Raw genomic sequence first — 23,170 nt, forward strand, 5'->3', positions numbered from 1 at the left:
GGTCTATTGCTGTCTCGGTCACCTTACGGCCGTTCTGCTGTGAGTTAAAGATTTTCGAATCGGACGAAAAACTGATAGTGAATTGTAACATTCAGTGCCACCTAATGACGATGGACCACACAAATTGCGTCCCGATCCAATACATCGTCTTCCAGCCGACTTGACTCCATGGGTCTATTGCTGCCTCGGGCACCTTATGGCCGTTCTGCTGTGACTCTAGATTATCGAATGGGACGAAAAACTGATAGTTAATTGTAACGTTCAGGGCCACCTAATGACGATGGAACACTCAAATTGCGTCCCGATTCAATACATCGTCCTCCAGCACACTTGTCTCCATGGGTCTATTGCTGCCTCGGGCACCTTATGGCCGTTCTGCTGTGAGTCAAAGATTTTCGAATCGGACGAAAAACTGATAGTGAATTGTAACATTCAGGGCCACCTAATGACGATGGACCACACAAATTGCGTCCTGATTCAATACATCGTCCTCCAGCCGACTTGACTCCATGGGTCTATTGCTGCCTCGGGCACCTTATGGCCATTCTGCTGTGAGTCTAGATTATCGAATGGGAGGAAAAACTGATAGTGAATTGTAACGTTCAGGGCCACCTAATGACGATGGAACACTCAAATTGCGTCCCGATTCAATACATCGTCCTCCAGCAGACTTGTCTCCATGGGTCTATTGCTGCCTCGGGCACATTATGGTCGTTCTGCTGTGAGTCAAAGATTTTCGAATCGGACGAAAAACTGATAGTGAATTGTAACGTTCAGGGCCTCCTAATGACGATGGAACACTCAAATTGCGTCCCGATTCAATAAATCGTCCTCCAGCAGTCTTGTCTCGATGGGTCTATTGCTGCCTCGGGCACCTTATGGCCGTTCTGCTGTGAGTCAAAGATTTTCGAATCGGACGAAAAACTGATAGCGAATTGTAACATTCAGGGCCACCTAATGACGATGGATCACTCAAATTGCGTCCCGATTCAATACATCGTCCTCCAGCAGACTTGTCTCCATGGGTCTATTGCTGGCTCGGGCACCTTATGGCCGTTCTGCTGTGAGTCAAAGATTTTCGAATCGGACGAAAACCTGATAGTGAATTGTAACGTTCAGGGCCTCCTAATGACGATGGAACACTCAAATTGCGTCCCGATTCAATACATCGCCCTCCAGCAGACTTGTCTCCATGGGTCTATTGCTGCCTAGGGCACCTTATGGCCGTACTGCTGTAAGTCAAAGATTTTCGAATCTGACGAAAAACTGATAGTGAATTGTAACGTTCAGGGCCACCTAATGACGTTGGATCACTCAAATTGCGTCCGGATTCAATACATCGTCCTCCAGCAGACTTGTCTCCATGGGTCTATTGCTGCCTCGGGCACCTTATGGCCGTTCTGCTGTGAGTCAAGGATTTTGGAATCGGACGAAAAACTGATAGTGAATTGTAACATTCAGGGCCACCTAATGACGATGGACCACACAAATTGCGTCCCGATTCAATACATCGTCCTCCAGCCGACTTGACTCCATGGGTCTATTGCTGCCTCGGGCACCTTATAGCCGTTCTGCTGTGAGTCTAGATTATCGAATGGGAGGAAAAACTGATAATGAATTGTAACGTTCAGGGCCACCTAATGACGATGGATCACTCAAATTGCGTCCCGATTCAATACATCGTCCTCCAGCAGACTTGTCTCCATGGGTCTATTGCTGCCTCGGGCACATTATGGCCGTTCTGCTGTGAGTCAAAGATTTTCGAATCGGACGAAAAACTGATAGTGAATTGTAACTTTCAGGGCCACCTAATGACGATGGATCACTCAAATTGCGTCCCTATTCAATACATCGTCCTCCAGGCGACTTGTCTCCATGGGTCTATTGCTGCCTCGGGCACCTTATGGCCGTTCTGCTGTGAGTTAAAGATTTTCGAATCGGACGAAAAACTGATAGCGAATTGTAACATTCGGGGCCACCTAATGACGATGGATCACTCAAATTGCGTCCCGATTCAATACATCGTCCTCCAGCCGACTTGTCTCCATGGTTCTTTTGCTGGCTCGGGCAACTTATGGCCGTTCTGCTGTGAGTCAAAGATTATCGAATCGGACGAAAACCTGATAGTGAATTGTAACGTTCAGGGCCTCCTAATGACGATGGAACACTCAAATTGCGTCCCGATTCAATACATGGTCCTCCAGCAGACTTGTCTCCATGGGTCTATTGCTGCCTCGGGCACCTTATGGCCGTTCTGCTGTTAGTCAAAGATTTTCAAATCGGACAAAGAATTGATAGTGAATTGTATCGTTCAGGGCCTCCTAATGACGATGGATCACTCAAATTGCGTCTCGATTCAATACCTCGCCCTCCAGCAGACTTGTCTCCATGGGTTTATTGCTGCCTAGGGCACCTTATGGCCGTTCTGCTGTGAGTCAAAGATTTTCGAATCGGACGAAAAACTGATATTGAATTGTAACGGTCAGGGCCTCCTAATGACGATGGAACACTCAAATTGCGTCACGATTCAATACATCGTCCTCCGGCAGACTTGTCTCCATGGGTTTATTGCTGTCTCGGTCACCTTATGGCCGTTCTGCTGCTAGTCAAAGATTTTCGAATCGGACGAAAAACTGATAGTGAATTCTAACATTCAGTGCCACCTAATGACGATGGACCACACAAATTGCGTCCCGATCCAATACATCGTCCTCCAGCCGACTTGACTCCATGGGTCTATTGCTGCCTCGGGCACCTTATGGCCGTTCTGCTGTGAGTCTAGATTATCGAATGGGACGAAAAACTGATAATTAATTGTAACATTCAGGGCCTCCTAATGACGATGGAACACTCAAATTGCGTCCCGATTCAATACATCGTCCTCCAGCAGACTTGTCTCCATGGGTCTGTTGCTGCCTCGGGCACCTTATGGCCGTTCTGCTGTGAATCAAAGATTTTCCTAATCGGACGAAAAACTGATAGTGAATTGTAACGTTCAGGGCCACCTAATGACGATGGATCACTCAAATTGCGTCCCGATTCAATACATCGTCCTCCAGCAGACTTGTCTCCATGGGTGTATTGCTGCCTCGGGCACCTTATGGCCGTTCTGCTGTGAGTCAAAGATTTTCGAATCGGACGAAAAACTGATAGTGAATTGTAACATTCAGGGCCACCTAATGACGATGGACCACACAAATTGCGTCCCGATTCAATACATCGTCCTCCAGCCGACTTGACTCCATGGGTCTATTGCTGCCTCGGGCACCTTATGGCCGTTCTGCTGTGAGTCTAGATTATCGAATGGGAGGAAAAACTGATAGTGAATTGTAACGTTCAGGGCCACCTAATGACGATGGAACACTAAAATTGCGTCCCGATTCAATACATCGTCCTCCAGCAGACTTGTCTCCATGGGTCTATTGCTGCCTCGGGCACATTATGGTCGTTCTGCTGTGAGTCAAAGATTTTCGAATCGGACGAAAAACTGATAGTGAATTGTAACGTTCAGGGCCTCCTAATGACGATGGAACACTCAAATTGCGTCCCGATTCAATAAATCGTCCTCCAGCAGTCTTGTCTCGATGGGTCTATTGCTGCCTCGGGCACCTTATGGCCGTTCTGCTGTGAGTCAAAGATTTTCGAATCGGACGAAAAACTGATAGCGAATTGTAACATTCAGGGCCACCTATTGACGATGGATCACTCAAATTGCGTCCCGATTCAATACATCGTCCTCCAGCAGACTTGTCTCCATGGGTCTATTGCTGGCTCGGGCACTTTATGGCCGTTCTGCTGTGAGTCAAAGATTTTCGAATCGGACGAAAACCTGATAGTGAATTGTAACGTTCAGGGCCTCCTAATGACGATGGAACACTCAAATTGCGTCCCGATTCAATACATCGCCCTCCAGCAGACTTGTCTCCATGGGTCTATTGCTGCCTAGGGCACCTTATGGCCGTACTGCTGTAAGTCAAAGATTTTCGAATCTGACGAAAAACTGATAGTGAATTGTAACGTTCAGGGCCACCTAATGACGTTGGATCACTCAAATTGCGTCCGGATTCAATACATCGTCCTCCAGCAGACTTGTCTCCATGGGTCTATTGCTGCCTCGGGCACCTTATGGCCGTTCTGCTGTGAGTCAAAGATTTTCGAATCGGACGAAAAACTGATGGTGAATTGTAACATTCAGGGCCACCTAATGACGATGGACCACACAAATTGCGTCCCGATTCAATACATCGTCCTCCAGCCGACTTGACTCCATGGGTAATTGCTGCCTCGGGCACCTTATGGCCGTTTTGCTGTGAGTCTAGATTATCGAATGGGAGGAAAAACTGCTAGTGAATTGTAACGTTCAGGGCCACCTAATGACGATAGATCACTCAAATTGCGTCCGGATTCAATACATCGTCCTCCAGCAGACTTGTCTCCATGGGTCTATTGCTGCCTCGGGCACATTATGGCCGTTCTGCTGTGAGTCAAAGATTTTCGAATCGGACGAAAAACTGATAGTGAATTGTAACGTTCAGGGCCTCCTAATGAGGATGGAACACTCAAATTGCGTCCCGATTCAATACATCGTCCTCCAGCAGACTTGCCTCCATGGGTCTATTGCTGGCTCGGGCACCTTATGGCCGTTCTGCTGTGAGTCAAAGATTTTCGAATCCGACGAAAACCTGATAGTGAATTGTAACGTTCAGGGCCTCCTAATGACGATGGAACACTCAAATTGCGTCCCGATTCAATACATCGCCCTCCAGCAGACTTGTCTCCATGGGTCTATTACTGCCTAGGGCACCTTACGGCCGTACTGCTGTAAGTCAAAGATTTTCGAATCTGACGAAAAACTGATAGTGAATTGTAACGTTCAGGGCCACCTAATGACGTTGGATCACTCAAATTGCGTCCGGATTCAATACATCGTCCTCCAGCAGACTTGTCTCCATGGGTCTATTGCTGCCTCGGGCACCTTATGGCCGTTCTGCTGTGAGTCAAAGATTTTCGAATCGGACGAAAAACTGATAGTGAATTGTAACATTCAGGGCCACCTAATGACGATGGACCACACAAATTGCGTCCCGATTCAATACATCGTCCTCCAGCCGACTTGACTCTATGGGTAATTGCTGCCTCGGGCACCTTATGGCCGTTCTGCTGTGAGTCTAGATTATCGAATGGGAGGAAAAACTGCTAGTGAATTGTAACGTTCAGGGCCACCTAATGACGATAGATCACTCAAATTGCGTCCGGATTCAATACATCGTCCTCCAGAAAACTTGTCTCCATGGGTCTATTGCTGCCTCGGGCACATTATGGCCGTTCTGCTGTGAGTCAAAGATTTTCGAATCGGACGAAAAACTGATAGTGAATTGTAACGTTCAGGGCCTCCTAATGACGATGGAACACTCAAATTGCGTCCCGATTCATTACATTGTCCTCCAGCAGACTTGTCTCCATGGGTCTATTGCTGTCTCGGTCACCTTATGGCCGTTCTAATGTTAGTCAAAGATTTTCGAATCGGACGAAAAACTGATAGTGAATTGTAACGTTCAGGGCCTCCTAATGACGATGGAACACTCAAATTGCGCCCCGATTCAATACCTCGTCCTCCAACAGACTTGTCTCTATGGGTCTATTGCTACCTCGGGCACCTTATGGCCGTTCTGCTGTGAGTCAAAGATTTTCGAATCGGACGAAAACCTGATAGTGAATTGTAACGTTCAGGGCCTCCTAATGACGATGGAACACTCAAATTTCGTCCAGATTCAATACATGGTCCTCCAGCAGACTTGTCTCCATGGGTCTATTGCTGCCTCGGGCACCTTATGGCCGTTCTGCTGTGAGTCAAAGATTTTCGAATCGGACGAAAAACTGATAGTGAATTGTAACGGTCAGGGCCTCCTAATGACGATGGAACACTCAAATTGCGTCCCGATTCAATACATCGTCCTCGAGCAGACTTGTCTCCATGGGTCTGTTGCTGTCTTGGTCACCTTATGGCCGTTCTGCTGTTAGTCAAAGATTTTCGAATCGGACGAAAAACTGATAGTGAATTGTAACGTTCAGGGCCACCTAATGACGATGGATCACTCAAATTGCGTCCCGATTCAACACATCGTTCTCCAGCAGACTTGTCTCCATGGGTCTATTGCTACCTCGGGCACCTTATGGCCGTTCTGCTGTGAGTCAAAGAATTTCGAATCGGACGAAAAACTGATAGTGAATTGTAACGTTCAGGGCCACCTAATGACGTTGGATCACTCAAATTGCGTCCCGATTCAATACATCGTCCTCCAGCAGACTTGTCTCCATGGGTCTATTGCTGCCTCGGGCACCTTATGGCCGTTCTGCTGTGAATCAAAGATTTTCGAATCGGACGAAAAACTGATAGTGAATTGTAACGTTCAGAGCCTCCTAATGACGATGGAACACTCAAATTGCGTCCCGATTCAATACATGGTCCTCCAGCAGACTGGTCTCCATGGGTCTATTGCTGCCTCGGGCACCTTATGGCCAATCTGCTGTTAGTCAAAGATTTTCAAATCGGACAAAAAACTGATAGTGAATTGTAACGTTCAGGGCCTCCTAATGACGATGGAACACTTAAATTGCGTCCCGATTTAATACCTCGGCCTCCAACAGGCTTGTCTCTATGGGTCTATTGCTGCCTCGGGCACCTTATGTCCGTTATGCTGTGAGTCAAAGATTTACCAATCGGACGAAAAACTGATAGTGAAATGTAACGTTCAGGACCACCTAATGACGATTGATCACTCAAATTGCGTCCCGATTCAATACATCGTCCTCCAGCAGACTTGTCTCCATGGGTCTATTGCTGCCTCGGGCACCTTATGGTCGTTCTCCCGTGAGTCTAGATTATCGAATGGGACGAAAAACTGATGGTTAATTGTGACATTGAGGGCCTCCTAATGACGATGGAACACTCAAATTGCGTCCCGATTCAATACATCGTCCTCCAGCCGACTTGTCTCCATGGGTCTATTGCTGCCTCGGGCACCTTATGGTCCTTCTGCTGTGAGTCAAAGATTTTCGAATCGGACGAAAAACTGATAGTGTATTGTAACTTTCAGGGCCACCTAATGACGATGGATCACTCAAATTGCGTACCGATTTAATACATCGTCCTCCAGCCGACTTGTCTCCATGGGTCTATTGCTGCCTCGGGCACCTTATGGCCGTTCTGCTGTGAGTCAAAGATTTTCGAATCGGACGAAAAACTGATAGTGAATTGTAACGTTCAGGGCCTCCTAATGACGATGGAACACTCAAATTGCGTCCCGATTCATTACATTGTCCTCCAGCAGACTTGTCTCCATGGGTCTATTGCTGTCTCGGTCACCTTATGGCCGTTCTAATGTTAGTCAAAGATTTTCGAATCGGACGAAAAACTGATAGTGAATTGTAACGTTCAGGGCGTCCTAATGACGATGGAACACTCAAATTGCGCCCCGATTCAATACCTCGTCCTCCAACAGACTTGTCTCTATGGGTCTATTGCTACCTCGGGCACCTTATGGCCGTTCTGCTGTGAGTCAAAGATTTTCGAATCGGACGAAAAACTGATAGTGAATTGTAACGTTCAGGGCCTCCTAATGACGATGGAACACTCAAATTGCGTCCCGATTCAATACCTCGTCCTCCAGCAGACTTGTCTCCATGGGTCTATTGCTGCCTCGGGCACCTTAAAGATTTTCGAATCGAACGAAAAGCTGATAGTGAATTGTAACGTTCAGGGCCACCTAATGACGATGGATCACTCAAATTGCGTCCCGATTCAATACATCGTCCTCCAGCAGACTTGTCTCTATGGGTCTATTGCTGCCTCGGGCACCTTATGGCCGTTCTGCTGTGAGTCAAAGATTTTCGAATCGGACGAAAAACTGATAGTGAATTGTAACGTTCAGGGCCACCTAATGACGATGGATCACTCAAATTGCGTCCCGATTCAATACATCGTCCTCCAGCAGACTTGTCTCCATGGGTCTATTGCTGCCTCGGGCACCTTATGGCCGTTCTGTTGTGAGTCAAAGATTTTCGAATCGGACGAAAAACTGATAGTGAATTGTAACGTTCAGGGCCTCCTAATGACGATGGAACACTCAAATTGCGTCCCGATTCATTACATTGTCCTCCAGCAGACTTGTCACCATGGGTCTATTGCTGCCTCGGGCACCTTATGGCCGTTCTGCTGTGAGTCAAAGATTTTCGAATCGGACGAAAAACTGATAGTGAATTGTAACATTCAGGGCCACCTAATGACGATGGACCACACAAATTGCGTCCTGATTCAATACATCGTCCTCCAGCCGACTTGACTCCATGGGTCTATTGCTGCCTCGGGCACCTTATGGCCATTCTGCTGTGAGTCTAGATTATCGAATGGGAGGAAAAACTGATAGTGAATTGTAACGTTCAGGGCCACCTAATGACGATGGAACACTCAAATTGCGTCCCGATTCAATACATCGTCCTCCAGCAGACTTGTCTCCATGGGTCTATTGCTGCCTCGGGCACATTATGGTCGTTCTGCTGTGAGTCAAAGATTTTCGAATCGGACGAAAAACTGATAGTGAATTGTAACGTTCAGGGCCTCCTAATGACGATGGAACACTCAAATTGCGTCCCGATTCAATAAATCGTCCTCCAGCAGTCTTGTCTCGATGGGTCTATTGCTGCCTCGGGCACCTTATGGCCGTTCTGCTGTGAGTCAAAGATTTTCGAATCGGACGAAAAACTGATAGCGAATTGTAACATTCAGGGCCACCTAATGACGATGGATCACTCAAATTGCGTCCCGATTCAATACATCGTCCTCCAGCAGACTTGTCTCCATGGGTCTATTGCTGGCTCGGGCACCTTATGGCCGTTCTGCTGTGAGTCAAAGATTTTCGAATCGGACGAAAAACTGATAGTGAATTGTAACATTCAGGGCCACCTAATGACGATGGACCACACAAATTGCGTCCCGATTCAATACATCGTCCTCCAGCCGACTTGACTCCATGGGTAATTGCTGCCTCGGGCACCTTATGGCCGTTCTGCTGTGAGTCTAGATTATCGAATGGGAGGAAAAACTGCTAGTGAATTGTAACGTTCAGGGCCACCTAATGACGATAGATCACTCAAATTGCGTCCGGATTCAATACATCGTCCTCCAGCAGACTTGTCTCCATGGGTCTATTGCTGCCTCGGGCACATTATGGCCGTTCTGCTGTGAGTCAAAGATTTTCGAATCGGACGAAAAACTGATAGTGAATTGTAACGTTCAGGGCCTCCTAATGAGGATGGAACACTCAAATTGCGTCCCGATTCAATACATCGTCCTCCAGCAGACTTGCCTCCATGGGTCTATTGCTGGCTCGGGCACCTTATGGCCGTTCTGCTGTGAGTCAAAGATTTTCGAATCGGACGAAAACCTGATAGTGAATTGTAACGTTCAGGGCCTCCTAATGACGATGGAACACTCAAATTGCGTCCCGATTCAATACATCGCCCTCCAGCAGACTTGTCTCCATGGGTCTATTGCTGCCTAGGGCACCTTATGGCCGTACTGCTGTAAGTCAAAGATTTTCGAATCTGACGAAAAACTGATAGTGAATTGTAACGTTCAGGGCCACCTAATGACGTTGGATCACTCAAATTGCGTCCGGATTCAAAACATCGTCCTCCAGCAGACTTGTCTCTATGGGTCTATTGCTGCCTCGGGCACCTTATGGCCGTTCTGCTGTGAGTCAAAGATTTTCGAATCGGACGAAAAACTGATAGTGAATTGTAACATTCAGGGCCACCTAATGACGATGGACCACACAAATTTCGTCCCGATTCAATACATCGTCCTCCAGCCGACTTGACTCTATGGGTAATTGCTGCCTCGGGCACCTTATGGCCGTTCTGCTGTGAGTCTAGATTATCGAATGGGAGGAAAAACTGCTAGTGAATTGTAACGTTCAGGGCCACCTAATGACGATAGATCACTCAAATTGCGTCCGGATTCAATACATCGTCCTCCAGCAAACTTGTCTCCATGGGTCTATTGCTGCCTCGGGCACATTATGGCCGTTCTGCTGTGAGTCAAAGATTTTCGAATCGGACGAAAAACTGATAGTGAATTGTAACTTTCAGGGCCTCCTAATGAGGATGGAACACTCAAATTGCGTCCCGATTCAATACATCGTCCTCCAGCAGACTTGTCTCCATGGGTCTATTGCTGGCTCGAGCACCTTATGGCCGTTCTGCTGTGAGTGAAAGATTTTCGAATCGGACGAAAACCTGATAGTGAATTCTAACGGTCAGGGCCTCCTAATGACGATGGAACACTCAAATTGCGTCCCGATTCAATACATCGTCCTCGAGCTGACTTGTCTCCATGGGTCTGTTGCTGTCTTGGTCGCCTTATGGCCGTTCTGCTGTTAGTCAAAGATTTTCGAATCGGACGAAAAACTGATAGTGAATTGTAACGTTCAGGGCCACCTAATGACGATGGATCACTCAAATTGCGTCCCGATTCAACACATCGTTCTCCAGCAGACTTGTCTCCATGGGTCTATTGCTGCCTCGGGCACCTTATGGCCGTTCTGCTGTGAGTCAAAGAATTTCGAATCGGACGAAAAACTGATAGTGAATTGTAACGTTCAGGGCCACCTAATGACGTTGGATCACTCAAATTGCGTCCCGATTCAATACATCGTCCTCCAGCAGACTTGTCTCCATGGGTCTATTGCTGCCTCGGGCACCTTATGGCCGTTCTGCTGTGAATCAAAGATTTTCGAATCGGACGAAAAACTGATAGTGAATTGTAACGTTCAGAGCCTCCTAATGACGATGGAACACTCAAATTGCGTCCCGATTCAATACATGGTCCTCCAGCAGACTGGTCTCCATGGGTCTATTGCTGCCTCGGGCACCTTATGGCCAATCTGCTGTTAGTCAAAGATTTTCAAATCGGACAAAAAACTGATAGTGAATTGTAACCTTCAGGGCCTCCTAATGACGATGGAACACTCAAATTGCGTCCCGATTCAATACCTCGGCCTCCAACAGGCTTGTCTCTATGGGTCTATTGCTGCCTCGGGCACCTTATGTCCGTTATGCTGTGAGTCAAAGATTTTCCAATCGGACGAAAAACTGATAGTGAAATGTAACGTTCAGGACCACCTAATGACGATTGATCACTCAAATTGCGTCCCGATTCAATACATCGTCCTCCAGCAGACTTGTCTCCATGGGTCTATTGCTGCCTCGGGCACCTTATGGTCGTTCTCCCGTGAGTCTAGATTATCGAATGGGACGAAAAACTGATGGTTAATTGTGACATTGAGGGCCTCCTAATGACGATGGAACACTCAAATTGCGTCCCGATTCAATACATCGTCCTCCAGCCGACTTGTCTCCATGGGTCTATTGCTGCCTCGGGCACCTTATGGTCCTTCTGCTGTGAGTCAAAGATTTTCGAATCGGACGAAAAACTGATAGTGAATTGTAACTTTCAGGGCCACCTAATGACGATGGATCACTCAAATGGCGTACCGATTTAATACATCGTCCTCCAGCCGACTTGTCTCCATGGGTCTATTGCTGCCTCGGGCACCTTATGGCCGTTCTGCTGTGAGTCAAAGATTTTCGAATCGGACGAAAAACTGATAGTGAATTGTAACGTTCGGGGCCTCCTAATGACGATGGAACACTCAAATTGCGTCCCGATTCATTACATTGTCCTCCAGCAGACTTGTCTCCATGGGTCTATTGCTGTCTCGGTCACCTTATGGCCGTTCTGCTGTTAGTCAAAGATTTTCGAATCGGACGAAAAACTGATAGTGAATTGTAACGTTCAGGGCCTCCTAATGACGATGGAACACTCAAATTGCGCCCCGATTCAATACCTCGTCCTCCAACAGACTTGTCTCTATGGGTCTATTGCTACCTCGGGCACCTTATGGCCGTTCTGCTGTGAGTCAAAGATTTTCGAATCGGACGAAAAACTGATAGTGAATTGTAACTTTTAGGGCCACCTAATGACGATGGATCACTCAAATTGCGTCCCGATTTAATACATCGTCCTCCAGCCGACTTGTCTCCATGGGTCTATTGCTGGCTCGGGCACCTTATGGCCGTTCTGCTGTGAGTCAAAGATTTTCGAATCGGACGAAAAACTGATAGTGAATTGTAACGGTCAGGGCCTCCTAATGACGATGGAACACTCAAATTGCGTCCCGATTCAATACATCGTCCTCCAGCAGACTTGTCTCCATGGGTCTATTGCTGTCTCGGGCACCTTACGGCCGTTCTGCTGTGAGTCAAAGATTTTCGAATCGGACGAAAAACTGATAGTGAATTGTAACGTTCAGGGCCTCCTAATGACGATGGAACACTCAAATTGCGTCCCCATTCAATACCTCGTCCTCCAGCAGACTTGTCTCCATGGGTCTATTGCTGCCTCTGGCACCTTAACAATTTTCGAATCGGACGAAAAACTGATAGTGAATTGTAACGTTCAGGGCCACCTAATGACGATGAATCACTCAAATTGCGTCCCGATTCAATACATCGTCCTCCAGCAGACTTGTCTCTATGGGTCTATTGCTGCACGGGCACCTTATGGCCGTTCTGCTGTGAGTCAAAGATTTTCGAATCGGACGAAAAACTGATAGTGAATTGTAACGTTCAGGGCCACCTAATGACGATGGATCACTCAAATTGCGTCCCGATTCAATACATCGTCCTCCAGTAGACTTGTCTCCATGGGTCTATTGCTGCCTCGGGCACCTTATGGCCGTTCTGTTGTGAGTCAAAGATTTTCGAATCGGACGAAAAACTGATAGTGAATTGTAACGTTCAGGGCCTCCTAATGACGATGGAACACTCAAATTGCGTCCCGATTCATTACATTGTCCTCCAGCAGACTTGTCTCCATGGGTCTATTGCTGTCTCGGTCACCTTAAGGCCGTTCTGCTGTGAGTCAAAGATTTTCGAATCGGACGAAAAACTGATAGTGAATTGTAACATTCAGTGCCACCTAATGACGATGGACGACACAAATTGCGTCCCGATCCAATACATCGTCTTCCAGCCGACTTGACTCCATGGGTCTATTGCTGCCTCGGGCACCTTATGGCCGTTCTGCTGTGACTCTAGATTATCGAATGGGACGAAAAACTGATAGTTAATTGTAACATTCAGGGCCACCTAATGACGATGGAACAATCAAATTGCGTCCCGATTCAATACATCGTCCTCCAGCAGACTTGTCTCCATGGGTCTATTGCTGCCTCGGGCACCTTATGGTCGTTCTCCCGTGAGTCTAGATTATCGAATGGGACGAAAAACTGATGGTTAATTGTGACATTGAGGGCCTCCTAATGACGATGGAACACTCAAATTGCGTCCCGATTTAATACATCGTCCTCCAGCCGACTTGTCTCCATGGGTCTATTGCTGCCTCGGGCACCTTATGGTCCTTCTGCTGTGAGTCAAAGATTTTCGAATCGGACGAAAAACTGATAGTGAATTGTAACTTTCAGGGCCACCTAATGACGATGGATCACTCAAATGGCGTACCGATTTAATACATCGTCCTCCAGCCGACTTGTCTCCATGGGTCTATTGCTGCCTCGGGCACCTTATGGCCGTTATGCTGTGAGTCAAAGATTTTCGAATCGGACGAAAAACTGATAGTGAATTGTAACGTTCAGGGCCTCCTAATGACGATGGAACACTCAAATTGCGTCCCGATTCATTACATTGTCCTCCAGCAGACTTGTCTCCATGGGTCTATTGCTGTCTCGGTCACCTTATGGCCGTTCTGCTGTTAGTCAAAGATTTTCGAATCGGACGAAAAACTGATAGTGAATTGTAACGTTCAGGGCCTCCTAATGACGATGGAACACTCAAATTGCGCCCCGATTCAATACCTCGTCCTCCAACAGACTTGTCTCTATGGGTCTATTGCTACCTCGGGCACCTTATGGGCGTTATGCTGTGAGTCAAAGATTTTCGAATCGGACGAAAAACAGATAGTGAAAATTAACGTTCAGGGCCACCTAATGACGATGGATCACTCAAATTGCGTCCCGATTCAATACATCGTCCTCCAGCAGACTTGTCTCCATGGGTCTATTGCTGCCTCGGGCACCTTATGGTCGTTCTGCTGTGAGTCAAAGTTTTTCGAATCGGACGAAAAACTGATAGTGAATTGTAACTTTCAGGGCCACCTAATGACGATGGATCACTCAAATTGCGTCCCGATTTAATACATCGTCCTCCAGCCGACTTGTCTCCATGGGTCTATTGCTGCCTCGGGCACCTTATGGCCGTTCTGCTGTGAGTCAAAGATTTTCGAATCGGACGAAAAACTGATAGTGAATTGTAACGGTCAGGGCCTCCTAATGACGATGGAACACTCAAATTGCGTCCCGATTCTCTACCTCGTCCTCCAGCAGACTTGTCTCCATGGGTCTATTGCTGCCTCGGGCACCTTAAAGATTTTCGAATCGGACGAAAAATTTATAGTGAATTGTAACGTTCAGGGCCACCTAATGACGATGGATCACTCAAATTGCATCCCGAATCAATACATCGTCCTCCAGCAGACTTGTCTCCATGGGTCTATTGCTGCCTCGGGCACCTTATGGCCGTTCTGCTGTGAGTCAAAGATTTTCGAATCGGACGAAAAACTGATAGTGAATTGTAACGTTCAGGGCCTCATAATGACGATGGAACACTCAAATTGCGTCCCGATTAAATACCTCGTCCTCCAGCACACTTCTCTCCATGGGGCTATTGCTGCCTCGGGCACCTTATGGTCGTTCTCCCGTGAGTCTAGATTATCGAATGGGACGAAAAACTGATAGTTAATTGTAACATTCAGGGCCTCCTAATGACGATGGAACACTCAAATTGCGTCCCGATTCAATACATTGTCCTCGCAGCAGACTGTCTCCATGGGTCTATTGCAGCCTCGGGCACCTTATGGCCGTTCAGCTGTGACTCAAAGATTTTCGAATCGGACGAAAAACTGATAGTGAACTGTAACGTTCAGGGCCTCCTAATGACGATGGAACACTAAAATTGCGTCCCGATTCAATACATCGTCCTCCAGCCGACTTGTCTCCATGGGTCTATTGCTGCCTCGGGCACCTTATGGCCGTTCTGCTGTGAGTCAAAGATTTTCGAATCGGACGAAAAACTGATAGTGAATTGTAACTTTCAGGGCCACCTAATGACGATGGATCACTCAAATTGCGTCCCGATTCAATACATCGTCCTCCAGCCGACTTGACTCCATGGGTCTATTGCTGCCTCGGGCACCTTATGGCCGTTCTGCTGTGAGTCTAGATTATCGAATGGGACGAAAAACTGATAGTGAATTGTAACGTTCAGGGCCACCTAATGACGATGGATCACTCAAATTGCGTCCCGATTCAATACATCGTCCTCCAGCCGACTTGACTCCATGGGTCTATTGCTGCCTCGGGCACCTTATGGCCGTTCTGCTGTGAGTCTAGATTATCGAATGTGACGAAAAACTGATAGTGAATTGTAACGTTCAGGGGCTCCTAATGACGATGGATCACTCAAATTGCGTCCCGATTCAATACATCGTCCTCCAGCCGAGTTGACTCCATGGGTCTATTGCTGCCTCGGGCACCTTATGGCCGTTCTGCTGTGAATCTAGATTATCGAATGGGACGAAAAACTGATAGTGAATTGTAACGTTCAGGGCCACCTAATGACGATGGATCACTCAAATTGCGTCCCGATTCAATACATCGTCCTCCAGCAGACTTGTCTCCATGGGTCGATTGCTGCCTCGGGCACCTTATGGCAGGCCTGTTGTGACTCAAAGATTTTCGAATCGGACGAAAAACTGATAGTGAATTGTAACGTTCAGGGCCTCCTAATGACGATGGAACACTAAAATTGCGTCCCGATTCAATACATCGTCCTCCAGCCGACTTGTCTCCATGAGTCTATTGCTGCCTCGGGCACCTTATGGCCGTTCTGCTGTGAGTCAAAAATTTTCGAATCGGACGAAAAACTGATAGTGAATTGTAACTTTCAGGGCCACCTAATGACGATGGATCACTCAAATTGCGTCCCGATTCAATACATCGTCCTCCAGCCGACTTGACTCCATGGGTCTATTGCTGCCTCGGGCACCTTATGGCCGTTCTGCTGTGAGTCTAGATTATCGAATGGGACGAAAAACTGATAGTGAATTGTAACGTTCAGGGCCACCTAATGACGATGGATCACTCATATTGCGTCCCGATTCAATACATCGTCCTCCAGCCGACTTGACTCCATGGATCTATTGCTGCCTCGGGCACCTTATGGCCGTTCTGCTGTGAGTCTAGATTATCGAATGTGACGAAAAACTGATAGTGAATTGTAACGTTCAGGGGCTCATAATGACGATGGATCACTCAAATTGCGTCCCGATTCAATACATCGTCCTCCAGCCGAGTTGACTCCATGGGTCTATTGCTGCCTCGGGCACCTTATGGCCGTTCTGCTGTGAATCTAGATTATCGAATGGGACGAAAAAATGATAGTGAATTGTAACGTTCAGGGCCACCTAATGACGATGGATCACTCAAATTGCGTCCCGATTCAATACATCGTCCTCCAGCAGACTTGTCTCCATGGGTCGATTGCTGCCTCGGGCACCTTATGGCAGGCCTGTTGTGACTCAAAGATTTTCGAATCGGACGAAAAACTGATAGTGAATTGTAACGTTCAGGGCCTCCTAATGACGATGGAACACTCAAATTGCGTCCCGATTCAATACTTCGTCCTCCAGCAGACTTGTCTCCATGCGTCTATTGCTGCCTAGGGCACCTTATGGCCGTTCTGCTGTGAGTCAAATATTTTCGAATCGGACGAAAAACTGATAGTGAATTGTAACGTTCAGGGCCACCTAATGACGATGGATCACTCAAATTGCGTCCCGATTCAATACATCGTCCTCCAGCCGACTTGACTCCATGGGTCTATTGCTGCCTCGGGCACCTTATGGCCGTTCTGCTGTGAGTCTAGATTATCGAATGGGACAAAAAACTGATAGTGAATTGTAACGTTCAGGGCCTCCTAATGACGATGGAACACTCAAATTGCGTCCCGATTCAATACATTGTCCTCGCAGCAGACTGTCTCCATGGGTCTATTGCAGCCTCGGGCACCTTATGGCCGTTCAGCTGTGACTCAAAGATTTTCGAATCGGACGAAAAACTGATAGTGAACTGTAACGTTCAGGGCCTCCTAATGACGATGGAACACTAAAATTGCGTCCCGATTCAATACATCGTCCTCCAGCCGACTTGTCTCCATGGGTCTATTGCTGCCTCGGGCACCTTATGGCCGTTCTGCTGTGAGTCAAAGATTTTCGAATCGGACGAAAAACTGATAGTGAATTGTAACTTTCAGGGCCACCTAATGACGAAGGATCACTCAAATTGCGTCCCGATTCAATACATCGTCCTCCAGCCGACTTGACTCCATGGATCTATTGCTGCCTCGGGCACCTTATGGCCGTTCTGCTGTGAGTCTAGATTATCGAATGGGACGAAAAACTGATAGTGAATTGTAACGTTCAGGGCCACCTAATGACGATGGATCACTCAAATTGCGTCCCGATTCAATACATCGTCCTCCAGCCGACTTGACTCCATGGGTCTATTGCTGCCTCGGGCACCTTATGGCCGTTCTGCTGTGAGTCTAGATTATCGAATGTGACGAAAAACTGATAGTGAATTGTAACGTTCAGGGGCTCCTAATGACGATGGATCACTCAAATTGCGTCCCGATTCAATACATCGTCCTCCAGCCGAGTTGACTCCATGGGTCTATTGCTGCCTCGGGCACCTTATGGCCGTTCTGCTGTGAATCTAGATTATCGAATGGGACGAAAAACTGATAGTGAATTGTAACGTTCAGGGCCACCTAATGACGATGGATCACTCAAATTGCGTCCCGATTCAATACATCGTCCTCCAGCAGACTTGTCTCCATGGGTCGATTGCTGCCTCGGGCACCTTATGGCCGTTCTGCTGTGAGTCAAAAATTTTCGAATCGGACGAAAAACTGATAGTGAATTGTAACTTTCAGGGCCACCTAATGACGATGGATCACTCAAATTGCGTCCCGATTCAATACATCGTCCTCCAGCCGACTTGACTCCATGGGTCTATTGCTGCCTCGGGCACCTTATGGCCGTTCTGCTGTGAGTCTAGATTATCGAATGGGACGAAAAACTGATAGTGAATTGTAACGTTCAGGGCCACCTAATGACGATGGATCACTCAAATTGCGTCCCGATTCAATACATCGTCCTCCAGCCGACTTGACTCCATGGGTCTATTGCTGCCTCGGGCACCTTATGGCCGTTCTGCTGTGAGTCTAGATTATCGAATGTGACGAAAAACTGATAGTGAATTGTAACGTTCAGGGGCTCATAATGACGATGGATCACTCAAATTGCGTCCCGATTCAATACATCGTCCTCCAGCCGAGTTGACTCCATGGGTCTATTGCTGCCTCGGGCACCTTATGGCCGTTCTGCTGTGAATCTAGATTATCGAATGGGACGAAAAACTGATAGTGAATTGTAACGTTCAGGGCCACCTAATGACGATGGATCACTCAAATTGCGTCCCGATTCAATACATCGTCCTCCAGCAGACTTGTCTCCATGGGTCGATTGCTGCCTCGGGCACCTTATGGCAGGCCTGTTGTGACTCAAAGATTTTCGAATCGGACGAAAAACTGATAGTGAATTGTAACGTTCAGGGCCTCCTAATGACGATGGAACACTCAAATTGCGTCCCGATTCAATACTTCGTCCTCCAGCAGACTTGTCTCCATGCGTCTATTGCTGCTTAGGGCACCTTTTGGCCGTTCTGCTGTGAGTCAAATATTTTCGAATCGGACGAAAAACTGATAGTGAATTGTAACGTTCAGGGCCACCTAATGACGATGGATCACTCAAATTGCGTCCCGATTCAATACATCGTCCTCCAGCCGACTTGACTCCATGGGTCTATTGCTGCCTCGGGCACCTTATGGCCGTTCTGCTGTGAGTCTAGATTATCGAATGGGACAAAAAACTGATAGTGAATTGTAACGTTCAGGGCCTCCTAATGACGATGGAACACTCAAATTGCGTCCCGATTCAATACCTCGACCTCCAACAGGCTTGTCTCTATGGGTCTATTGCTGCCTCGGGCACCTTATGTCCGTTATGCTGTGAGTCAAAGATTTTCCAATCGGACGAAAAACTGATAGTGAAATGTAACGTTCAGGACCACCTAAAGACGATTGATCACTCAAATTGCGTCCCGATTCAATACATCGTCCTCCAGCAGACTTGTCTCCATGGGTCTATTGCTGCCTCGGGCACCTTATGGTCGTTCTCCCGTGAGTCTAGATTATCGAATGGGACGAAAAACTGATGGTTAATTGTGACATTCAGGGCCTCCTAATGACGATGGAACACTCAAATTGCGTCCCGATTTAATACATCGTCCTCCAGCCGACTTGTCTCCATGGGTCTATTGCTGCCTCGGGCACCTTATGGTCCTTCTGCTGTGAGTCAAAGATTTTCGAATCGGACGAAAAACTGATAGTGAATTGTAACTTTCAGGGCCACCTAATGACGATGGATCACTCAAATGGCGTACCGATTTAATACATCGTCCTCCAGCCGACTTGTCTCCATGGGTCTATTGCTGCCTCGGGCACCTTATGGCCGTTATGCTGTGAGTCAAAGATTTTCGAATCGGACGAAAAACTGATAGTGAATTGTAACGTTCAGGGCCTCCTAATGACGATGGAACACTCAAATTGCGTCCCGATTCATTACATTGTCCTCCAGCAGACTTGTCTCCATGGGTCTATTGCTGTCTCGGTCACCTTATGGCCGTTCTGCTGTTAGTCAAAGATTTTCGAATCGGACGAAAAACTGATAGTGAATTGTAACGTTCAGGGCCTCCTAATGACGATGGAACACTCAAATTGCGTCCCGATTCATTACATTGTCCTCCAGCAGACTTGTCTCCATGGGTCTATTGCTGTCTCGGTCACCTTAAGGCCGTTCTGCTGTGAGTCAAAGATTTTCGAATCGGACGAAAAACTGATAGTGAATTGTAACATTCAGTGCCACCTAATGACGATGGACCACACAAATTGCGTCCCGATCCAATACATCGTCTTCCAGCCGACTTGACTCCATGGGTCTATTGCTGCCTCGGGCACCTTATGGCCGTTCTGCTGTGACTCTAGATTATCGAATGGGACGAAAAACTGATAGTTAATTGTAACATTCAGGGCCACCTAATGACGATGGAACAATCAAATTGCGTCCCGATTCAATACATCGTCCTCCAGCAGACTTGTCTCCATGGGTCTATTGCTGCCTCGGGCACCTTATGGTCGTTCTCCCGTGAGTCTAGATTATCGAATGGGACGAAAAACTGATGGTTAATTGTGACATTGAGGGCCTCCTAATGACGATGGAACACTCAAATTGCGTCCCGATTTAATACATCGTCCTCCAGCCGACTTGTCTCCATGGGTCTATTGCTGCCTCGGGCACCTTATGGTCCTTCTGCTGTGAGTCAAAGATTTTCGAATCGGACGAAAAACTGATAGTGAATTGTAACTTTCAGGGCCACCTAATGACGATGGATCACTCAAATGGCGTACCGATTTAATACATCGTCCTCCAGCCGACTTGTCTCCATGGGTCTATTGCTGCCTCGGGCACCTTATGGCCGTTATGCTGTGAGTCAAAGATTTTCGAATCGGACGAAAAACTGATAGTGAATTGTAACGTTCAGGGCCTCCTAATGACGATGGAACACTCAAATTGCGTCCCGATTCATTACATTGTCCTCCAGCAGACTTGTCTCCATGGGTCTATTGCTGTCTCGGTCACCTTATGGCCGTTCTGCTGTTAGTCAAAGATTTTCGAATCGGACGAAAAACTGATAGTGAATTGTAACGTTCAGGGCCTCCTAATGACGATGGAACACTCAAATTGCGCCCCGATTCAATACCTCGTCCTCCAACAGACTTGTCTCTATGGGTCTATTGCTACCTCGGGCACCTTATGGGCGTTATGCTGTGAGTCAAAGATTTTCGAATCGGACGAAAAACAGATAGTGAAAATTAACGTTCAGGGCCACCTAATGACGATGGATCACTCAAATTGCGTCCCGATTCAATACATCGTCCTCCAGCAGACTTGTCTCCATGGGTCTATTGCTGCCTCGGGCACCTTATGGTCGTTCTGCTGTGAGTCAAAGTTTTTCGAATCGGACGAAAAACTGATAGTGAATTGTAACTTTCAGGGCCACCTAATGACGATGGATCACTCAAATTGCGTCCCGATTTAATACATCGTCCTCCAGCCGACTTGTCTCCATGGGTCTATTGCTGCCTCGGGCACCTTATGGCCGTTCTGCTGTGAGTCAAAGATTTTCGAATCGGACGAAAAACTGATAGTGAATTGTAACGGTCAGGGGCTCCTAATGACGATGGAACACTCAAATTGCGTCCCGATTCTCTACCTCGTCCTCCAGCAGACTTGTCTCCATGGGTCTATTGCTGCCTCGGGCACCTTAAAGATTTTCGAATCGGACGAAAAATTGATAGTGAATTGTAACGTTCAGGGCCACCTAATGACGATGGATCACTCAAATTGCATCCCGAATCAATACATCGTCCTCCAGCAGACTTGTCTCCATGGGTCTATTGCTGCCTCGGGCACCTTATGGCCGTTCTGCTGTGAGTCAAAGATTTTCGAATCGGACGAAAAACTGATAGTGAATTGTAACGTTCAGGGCCTCCTAATGACGATGGAACACTCAAATTGCGTCCCGATTAAATACCTCCTCCTCCAGCACACTTCTCTCCATGGGGCTATTGCTGCCTCGGGCACCTTATGGTCGTTCTCCCGTGAGTCTAGATTATCGAATGGGACGAAAAACTGATAGTTAATTGTAACATTCAGGGCCTCCTAATGACGATGGAACACTCAAATTGCGTCCCGATTCAATACATTGTCCTCGCAGCAGACTGTCTCCATGGGTCTATTGCAGCCTCGGGCACCTTATGGCCGTTCAGCTGTGACTCAAAGATTTTCGAATCGGACGAAAAACTGATAGTGAACTGTAACGTTCAGGGCCTCCTAATGACGATGGAACACTAAAATTGCGTCCCGATTCAATACATCGTCCTCCAGCCGACTTGTCTCCATGGGTCTATTGCTGCCTCGGGCACCTTATGGCCGTTCTGCTGTGAGTCAAAGATTTTCGAATCGGACGAAAAACTGATAGTGAATTGTAACTTTCAGGGCCACCTAATGACGATGGATCACTCAAATTGCGTCCCGATTCAATACATCGTCCTCCAGCCGACTTGACTCCATGGGTCTATTGCTGCCTCGGGCACCTTATGGCCGTTCTGCTGTGAGTCTAGATTATCGAATGGGACGAAAAACTGATAGTGAATTGTAACGTTCAGGGCCACCTAATGACGATGGATCACTCAAATTGCGTCCCGATTCAATACATCCTCCTCCAGCCGACTTGACTCCATGGGTCTATTGCTGCCTCGGGCACCTTATGGCCGTTCTGCTGTGAGTCTAGATTATCGAATGTGACGAAAAACTGATAGTGAATTGTAACTTTCAGGGCCACCTAATGACGATGGATCACTCAAATTGCGTCCCGATTCAATACATCGTCCTCCAGCCGACTTGACTCCATGGGTCTATTGCTGCCTCGGGCACCTTATGGCCGTTCTGCTGTGAGTCTAGATTATCGAATGGGACAAAAAACTGATAGTGAATTGTAACGTTCAGGGCCTCCTAATGACGATGGAACACTCAAATTGCGTCCCGATTCAATACATTGTCCTCGCAGCAGACTGTCTCCATGGGTCTATTGCAGCCTCGGGCACCTTATGGCCGTTCAGCTGTGACTCAAAGATTTTCGAATCGGACGAAAAACTGATAGTGAACTGTAACGTTCAGGGCCTCCTAATGACGATGGAACACTAAAATTGCGTCCCGATTCAATACATCGTCCTCCAGCCGACTTGACTCCATGGGTCTATTGCTGCCTCGGGCACCTTATGGCCGTTCTGC

Source organism: Schistocerca cancellata, unplaced genomic scaffold (assembly GCF_023864275.1).
Source record: "Schistocerca cancellata isolate TAMUIC-IGC-003103 unplaced genomic scaffold, iqSchCanc2.1 HiC_scaffold_1144, whole genome shotgun sequence".
NCBI classification, from domain to species: Eukaryota; Metazoa; Arthropoda; class Insecta; order Orthoptera; family Acrididae; genus Schistocerca; species Schistocerca cancellata.